Source organism: Melanotaenia boesemani, chromosome 7, assembly GCF_017639745.1.
Source record: "Melanotaenia boesemani isolate fMelBoe1 chromosome 7, fMelBoe1.pri, whole genome shotgun sequence".
Classification (NCBI taxonomy): Eukaryota; Metazoa; Chordata; class Actinopteri; order Atheriniformes; family Melanotaeniidae; genus Melanotaenia; species Melanotaenia boesemani.
Genome location: NC_055688.1, coordinates 32,756,212 through 32,765,749, shown reverse-complemented (window position 1 = coordinate 32,765,749; position 9,538 = coordinate 32,756,212).

Below are 9,538 nucleotides of genomic sequence, written 5' to 3'. Positions count from 1 at the left end.
ACTGTTGTGTTACAAAATGAGGACCAACTCAATAAATGACTCAAACAGAGGTTTTTACCCTAAAAGAGGGATCAGTAACTGTCAGTGACTGAAAATGAAACTGTAAGTATTTGTAAGTAAAAGTGAAGTAAGTGAGGTATGAGGTCAGTTTCTTGTGTAAGCTAGCTTTAGCCCCCATGCTAGGTTTTGCATCTACTCTCGTATGGTGATGGTGGGCTTCAAGCAATATTAAGTGTAATTTGAGTCCAAATCCACATTTGCAAACTAACACAGATCCAGGACTGAACAGGGGTGGAACAGAGTGAAAGGGCTAATCCCCAACCCTGAACAGTCTGCTATGAAAAGAATTATAAAGACCGAGCTGAGGATAGTGCTACAGCATATTTATCCTCTTGTTTATTGACAAAAGATGTCATAAAAATGCATTAAGACCTCTAACAAACTGTCAACTTGTGAAAAAGAGCAGATGTTCCTTAAAAGCACTTCTGCTTGTCCATAAATCAATAAATTTGGCTGGACCAAAACACTTCTCAGATATATAAGTCTTCACGTGCTAGACCTCTCAGATCACTGGAAACAATTGTTGACAGTAACTACTGTCATTATAACTGTGCAGCAGTTTTTGGTTGTAATGCTGTTCCTCTCTGGACGCAAGAGGTGCACCTGTAGCCATTTTCAAATCCTCATGCTGTTTCAGGTCCTTTATGTTAACTTTCTCAATAACTAAAGCAATAGTTATTCTGTTTTAAACCCACATAACATTGCAACCTTCTGCTGAGCAGCCTCCTCTTCCCTCTTCTCTCTCTTTTTCTTGTTAAACTACAAAGTGTGCAGTTAGAAACAGCTTTTCCTTTTTCTCAGTATAACTTTCTGCAGGTAAATTTCGGGCTTTCAAACAATATATTTCTAATCCTCGTTTACTGGCTCCACCATCCTTCCTCTTTGTTTGCTTGTTGTTTCTCAGTTCTCATCTTTTCTCTCTCTATTCTCCAATCGGTCCATCTGGTCATAGCAGACGGCCACCCTCCCGGAGTTGGGTTCTGTCTAGCTCCCTTTTAAAAGCAAGTTTTTACACCCCACTGTTGCCAACTGCTTGCTCACGAGGGATTTGGAGGTGGATTTCTAATAGTCCAGAAAGGCATTGATAATCTGCAGAATAATGTTAATCTTTCTTAATTAAAACAGTCAAGTATCACTTCTTCTTCAACACAGACTCTTTAAAAGGAAATTTTAGGATAATGAAACTGTTTTCTACCAAACAATGGCCTAAACTGTTTGAACTTGACCAAACAGTAAGAATGAAAGCAATACATCTGCATATATATATATATATATATATATATATATATATATATATATATATATATATATATTTTTCTCTCATAAGCCAACTATTCCACTTACTTTTGTCTTGAATCTTCCATTTTTATTTTGATGTAATTGCTTTTTTTTTCCATTCTTTCATGTGCTTATTTGAAAAGAACTTAGAGTTCTGTGTCTTATTGTGCTGCACAAATATATTTGCATGATTGGCCTTGGGGATTTATACAGTTGGTTTGAGGACATCACCCTGCATTCAGCTGACTTTTTTTCACATTTTTAAGATATTTCAGCATATATGTTTAATGACTAATTTGAAAACTGAAAGAAATAAATGGACATTGCATCCCTATTTAAGATGAGAATAATTTGAGGAAAGTAAAACAGAAACAATAAAACTGATATTTTAGTCTGATCAAATATTCAAATGATTAGCAATTATCTGGTCTGTATTAATAGTGAGTTTAATTTCTGACTTCTGACACAGTTGACATGTTTGAATCCTTACTGGGGAAATATGGTGGTATTTTTAGATGTTTGCTAAGTCACACCCAAAGACCTGCGTGAGGCTGCAATATCAAACACTAAAGATGGGAAATACATTAAATTGCGCTTATGTACATCCAATTGAAACATAAAAGGAGCAAATAAGTGCCCTTCATAGCAATAGACATTTTACAATGGCCCTGGGGGGAGATAACACAACAGGGGAGTGAAGACACAAGTGTTTTGATTAGGTATACTAATTATCTTCAGACCGTTAGCAAAGAAGAGAGAGCATTAAGTTAAATGGTCTGCTCCAAATTCTCTTTGTTTCAGCAGCATAAATAGCTCGACGACAAATCAGATCTCCATCTCCTATTCATTCTCTCTCCTTCTGACTCCCCCCTTATTTCTCTCCCATTGAGGAGAACAAAATGAGTTGAGATATTGTTCATTACAATGAAATCAGACAACATTAAATTGTTCTTCTATTAAATTAGCCTTTTGTCAGACAAGATTTCTTCAATACATACAAACGACAATGCAGTTCACACACCCACCTTGGTCTCTGCAGACCAATGAAAGGACTCCAGCTCTGCTGCCACACTTAGATGATAATTATAGTATATGTTGTCACAGTGAATGCCTTCTGACAAAACAAAAACACACCATATGCAGATTGGCCAGTTTAACAGGCTGAGGATAAATCAACATTTAGTGTGCACCGACACTGGGGAAATATTTATCCTGTAGGACAAATGATGTGTGTGACAAAGCAGCCATATTGGGAGAAGTAAATAAGGCAGATTAACCGTTCTGGTGTTCCGGTGTTGTTGTGTTCCCAGACATGTTCAAGGAGGACAGATGGAGGCAGTGAGACATGCAACCCTCATTGTTATCACAGACTGGGCAAAGCCGCATCAGATTTAATCAAAAGAAAATAAACTCAGCATGAGGAGTGCTTGATTACTCATCCTGCAAAAGCCTAAAATAAGAATTAGTAGGGTCTCCGATTGACCAGAGAAGATTATCAGTTTCCATTAATGTAAAAAAAAAAGCTTTGAAATAAGTAAACTAAAACTTCAAATCCAAAAAAAGTTAAAAAGTTGTGTAAAATGGAAATTAAAGAAATTTAGCTATTCAGTTATTTTCAAATCTCAAAAATCAATATTTTATTAACATATAGGCTAAAGATCAAACATTAAAAATGAGACGTTTGACTGTTTCATGACAAATATGAGATAATCTTGGGTTCAGTCCTGGGTTGTCTTCATTGTATTTTGCATTTAATGATGAACCCAATGCTTTCACTTGGTTGAAAGTCTGGATTTCTGACAGGTTAGTCCAGCATCTGGACTTTTCTTCTACAAAACCACTGCTGTAATAAATGCAGTGTGTTGTTTAGTATTGTCTTTCTTAAATATCCAAGGCCTTCTCTACAATGGGAGCATAAGTTGTTCTGAACCCAGTATAAACATATTTCATTGGTCATGATGCCTTTCAAGACGTGCAAGTCACCAGTTCCATGTCTCCTAATTTACCCCCACACCATCAGACATACAGTTTTCCACTTTGCCCCAGTCCATTTTAAATTAGCTTTGACACAAAGAAGATGATGGCGTTTTTAGATCATGTTCACATATAACTTCATTTTTGCATGAGTTTTAATCCACTTCAGTGGCTGGCATGGGGAAGAGGGTTTACAGACGGGGGATTTCTGGAAGTGTTCACCAATCCATGCAGTGATTTCCATGACAAATAGTGTCTGTTTTTACTTTCTGAGGTTTTAAAGATCAAGGGCATCCAGTGTTTGATTTTAAGACATGCTTCTTGTAACAAAGTGTCCATGATGATTTTATTCATCATAGATGCTGAAATATTCAAAGCCATCATAATTTTATGATGAGCTTTATTCTGAAATTGTTACGGAATTTATAAACAGTTTTATGGATAGTTAACTTCCACTCATCTTTACTTCTGAGAGACTCTGCTTCTCTATGGTGCTCATTTAATATCATTCATGTATCTGACCTGCTGCCAACTAACCCAATTAGTTAGCAAAACATTCCTCCAACTGTTTCTTCAAAGTATTGTCACTTGTTCAGTTTTTTGTTTCCTGTGCATTAACTTTATTAGATGTGTTGTTGCCATCAAATTCAAGATGAGCTTAATCTCATCATCAGATGTTTCACTTTCACCAGATATTTTCTAAGTTTAATTATGAGAATATTACTTTCTAAGATTTGTAGATCATTGCAGTTTGCTTTTAATCTACTTTTAGACAGTCTCCCTACTTTTTGTGGAGCTGGATTTGTGCATATGGTCTTTTAATTTACTATCATCACTTTGGTCACTCTTTTTTTCTTTTTTTTTTTTGGCTCAGTTTTACAGTGCTCTTTCTTCCTGTTTGCTAGTTTATTTTTTTTTTTCCTTATTTCTTACTTTTTTCTTTTATTTAGTTTTTTCCTGTCAGACATGACTTTGTCCACACTGAGTGACAATCTATTGGTAAGGTCTTTTCAGTGAAATAAAAGGTCAGTAAACAGACTATATTTCTTTTCAGAAGCTGCCAAAGCCACCCACATGTAACACTGTGCTGCATTATCAGTCCTGATGAAAAGACACGCCATCTTTTATCTAACCTGAGAAATGTCATGTCTTTCTTTCGACCCTTGCCCGAGGCTGAAGCAGTTTGTTTTCAGTGAAATTATGAGGCGCACTGGTTGTGAAGCAGCACTGTTCCTTGAGGGATTATCAAAACTGAAGGAGCTGGAAAGGATTCAGCGGTATTTATTTTTCAAGTATTTGTGTTATTGGTTTGAGTTGATTAGACTATTAGAAAAGGGAGATTGAAACATTATGATGTTTCTAAGGAAGTCGTATCTTTCTCATAAGAAATTATGCACATGCAATCTTTCAAGCTGAAACAGCATTTATCTCCTGGCAAAGATCAGATGAGACACAAATCGGTGGGGGAGTCTCGGGGGAAACGTCACTGTTGATAATAATAACACTTGCATGCTTCTAGAGTTGAATCTGTGAAGGTACCACTTTCACTGTGGGTATCTCACAGAGACTGTACATCTAATAGTAATAATTTGGTGTCCTTTACTTTGCTGCTCGCCGGGAGTCTCACATGTCCTTGTATTGGCTGCTAATGGAACCTGTTCTCAAGGGGCTCCTTTAAGCTCATCCTGGGTGAAGGCACAGATGTTATGTGGTTTATTGTTATTAAATATGGTTGTAGCTACAGTGTAATATTTGCTTAAAGTAGCTGGATACTGACACCATAGCAACAAGACAAAGGGTCCAGTTGGTTTGAGTAGTGGAAATGATGCTGGAGATATTTACGAAATGCAGCAAGCAGGATGATTTTTGTCAGCTTGTAATTTTTTTTTTTTTTTTTTTTTTTCTAGGCGTATCAAGCTACAGCTTGCTAAGTTTGTAAGACTGGATCCACTGGACTCTAACTGGGATAACATTATCATGGGATTTTTTATGATGTAATGTCCACACAGAGAATGTTTTAGAAAACAACCATCAACCAGAAATTTTGGTAAAAGCAGTATGTATTTTATATAATAGTGTAGAAGTAGCATTTAAATCCATCATGTCCCCACAATGTCCTTTTTGGTCAGCAAGAGAGATTATAGTTTTTTGTTTTGTTCTACTTCACTGTCCTGACTTGGAACACTTACCTTATTTCTCTTTAGGTGAGTATATGACTAAAGAGTGGAGGTAAAGGTGGAGATTTTTGTTAGTGTTTGGGGTGTAGAGAATATGCCATGTTCAAATGATGTGGATTCTCCGGTGCGTATTTCCAAGCTGTTATGCTTTGTGGTGTAGGTTTTAAACTGATGCGAATGGAAAACTGAAATAAAAATCTAATCTTTCTTTCATTTTTAGATTTCTTCCTTTATTCTTTCTCTTTCTTCAGGGTCTGGAAATTGTTTGTGTAGTCACATAAATATGTATTTATTACAAAATAATATTTCATGTCAAAGAGCTCAGAAACACTGCAATCACAATCATTGTCACCATAAAAACATTCTCTGTGTATATAAAGACACCAGAGGGACCCATCTAATTGAATCTATTTCCTTTGCAGATGATGACTTCACCTTCTGTCACGGTGGATGTTGTCTAATTTCCATGCTGTGGAAATATGGTTTTATTTCCTAGCTTATCTCAGCTGCCTCCACCTCATCTGTTCCTGGTTCTTTCAGCATCTCTTCCTCTATTTCTCTCATTCTCTCTCTTTCTCTCTCTCTCACTCGCTCCTGATCATCTCACTGACATTACCACCACCAGTAGAGATATGATGGTAATTGGCCATTTTGGGCTTGGACAGCTGCTAACATGAAAGCAAAAGTGGCTTCAACTTGGAGAGCTGGGCTCTAACCTCTTCAACAGTTTCTCCCCTAATAACCAGAATACCTCATTTCTCTTGCATACTCTGTGCTTTCACACGTGCATTAAAATATGAACGTGCACCCAGAAAAAAAAATGCGTGAACACATGCAGCACATATAAACACAGATGAGCAAAAAGCATCTTAGCTGGAATTAAGAGCCAAAACATAACTACAGTCATGTGAATAACTTTACATGAACAAATTACCCATATTTGACCTTGTATCTTAATTGCCATGTAAAAAAAATTATAATAAGTACACACCAGCATTCATCACGTTTCTAAATACACAGAATTAGAATCAAGATTTACAGATTCGGTCTGAAAGATTAGACCCTCTCAGGGAGGGACGGGTGAAACCTGTGTTGTTTCAACCTTTGACAAAGAATCTGGTGCTTATTTTACGACTGAACAACATGTTTGATGTCTTGAGAAAAGCATTACTCCAACTGTGAAGTGTGGTGGCAGAAATCTTGTGTTTTGTGTTTGCTTCGCTGCCTCAGGATTTGGGCAGCTCACTGCCATTGATTCAAAAATGAATTTAGCATCATATGAGGTCATTTATTTGAGGCTGAAAATCTATTGATCCTTTGCCAGAAAATCCACTAAAGAAGACTAAATGATCATATCTGAATAGATACAACTGTGGGACAGTTAATTTGGGGGATTCACTTACATTATCCATAAGGCATCACATCTATTGATACTCAGTAAATGTTTGAAAACCCTGACTTTTCTAGAATGTCTCTCATCTTAAGAAACATAAGATAAAATGTTTGCTCGCACATTTTTGTCAAAACAGCCAGCAGTTTTCATGGGTAGTTGTTACATTTCCACTTTGTTGTTTGCCTCCCATACACAGATTAAAATCCTCTTATCTGGCCTGTTAAAGCCTTTAAGCGAGGACACTATGCTTCACTAAATAACGAATGAGAAAGTTCCACTCGACTTGTAGTTTTTAATTTAAACCAAGCCATTACCTAACTTGTATCAATTAAGCATTCTTGGATTCTGTGAAATTAGCCAGCATAAGGTCTGAGATCATAATTTTTTCTAAACCTTTTTGCAGATGCGTACAGCAAATGAAATCATATCACTGGGTTATAGTGGAAAATCATGAAATTAAATAGAGGGATTCTGCCACTCTGCAGAACATCCCATGGCTTGGTAACAAAGATTCAATCGATGTCTGCGACCTTAATCACATCTTGCTCTAGTGCTAGCCACACTGCAAAGGTTTAATTCTTTACTTTCACACCAAATCACTTCTTAGCCTCAGGCACATTTTGTCAAAAATGTATCAGTGGTCACAGCTTCAGCACACTGGTTATGATCCACCAATTGACACAGAACGTAGGTTGAATCTCTAATGGAGAAGATATCTGAACTTTGTCTGTTGAGTTACTGCACATGTAACTGCACCTCTGTGACAGTATGGTAAGCCTCTGGGTATGTCAGCTACTAACACTGGACCTAAATTCTGGTGCAGACCAGAGCAGAGCACAATTGCAACCTTTTTATCAGGTTTGGTAGAGGTTTTTATTGAATCTATTTTACAATAATTCACTGGGAAAATGAACTAAACCTCGGGGCTCTGCCAGTTAATTAAAATGCTCATAGCAAATTTGATCAATTTCATTTCATCTTTTTAGATCAGTTCCTTTAGTTTCATTGTATAAGTTTGATTCCCCTGAAAACTGGATTTTGCCTATGTGGTATTACTCCTGAAATGGATGGTATTCTCAAATGTATGCTATATCTGATTTTGTAATAATAAAAGATTGTCTTGTAATCCACAACTCTGGTTACAGGACATAGTTCTGTATCCTTTGAAAGAGCCAGAGTGCCATCATGTGGAGGAGGCCTTTAACTGCAGATTGACATGTAAAATGCAATGAACAGGGTGCATACACAAGTATTTAGAGGCATGAAAAGTAAATAAAACCAAATCAGAGAAAATCTTTGGTATGTTTTTTTTTTTTTTTTTTTTTTTTTGAGTATTTTCAGTTTTAAGGTACAAATTGTACAATTTTTCTGACGTCATTGTTAAAAGAATTACAGTATAGTTTCAATTGCTTCCTCTAGATGTCTCCCTTCACCACAGTCTAATCTTCCAGCCAAGCAGAAACATTAAGTGTGAAGCCCCTCACAAAACAACTTAAATAACATTAAAAAAAAAAAAAAGTTTATGTGTTTGCAGGATGTCACACATTAGGACAGTAGCAGATAAAGAAATGGATTTAAAAAAAATTATTTGATTAAATCTTGTGAGATTAGAATTCATCATTTGATTGTTTATACAGACAGGAGTATGAAAAAAAAGGAGCCACAAGAGGACTACTCGTTTGCCATACATGGTCCTTCGTCTCCAACTACAGCAAGATAAAATCAGTGAGGACACAGGACACAATAAGACTAGAGCTCTACATGCAATAATATACTTATTGCTCCATCTTCATTAAAAATATGACAAAGGCTTGATTTTCACAGCTAAACCAGCACAAACCAGAGGCAATGACATGGTCAGAGGTCAGCATTCATCAAGGAGATAAAACAGACAATCCTAAAAGAACTTTTTCAAAGATGAATTAGTTAGCAGAGAGCCAGTTTGGCATCAATCACAGTATTGTGTGCTATCTCGCCATAGATCTCACTCTTTACTCAGCCAGGCCAACACATTGTGACACCAAGTACTGAGAAGACAGGATGATCAGCAAAGTTTTATCTCCTTTTGTTCTTCTCAGTCAAATATCTCTCCTCTCCTGACTGGAATCCCACTCTTTATCACAGCTCCCCCCTCCCCCAGGGTTTTCCCAATCAGAAGCTCTGCATTTTGGAGAAGCTGGAAACAGCAAGCAGAGCAGAAATGGTGTTTTCATTTTCTTTCTTTTTTCTGTACCAGGCTGCTTTTCTGTCACTGATACTGACCCACAAACATAGCCAAGTTTAGCTCAGCCTCAGGCTTCAACAGGAAGATACAGAGCCAGATAAACAATCCCTCAAACAATGACCTGGGGTAATTATCTGCCTCATCACTCCTCAGATTTCTGGAGCATTTATAGAAACTGGATTGAAAAAGAAAATAGTTGTAAACATTTAATCAAAACCAGATCATTATTTTTTTCTCCACAGTTTGCCTAGTTCTGATCTGAATTCCTAAAAAATCTTCTGTTTCCTCCCTTGCTTTAAAACAGGAAGTAGAACTGTGGTTGTCTTCCGCTCGTCTTGTTTATTGGAACCCGCCTTCCTGTTTTCAGATTCATCCTGATAAAAGCAGAAAGTCCCCAGCTAAAAGCTCCAAATGCACACTCACAAACAGACA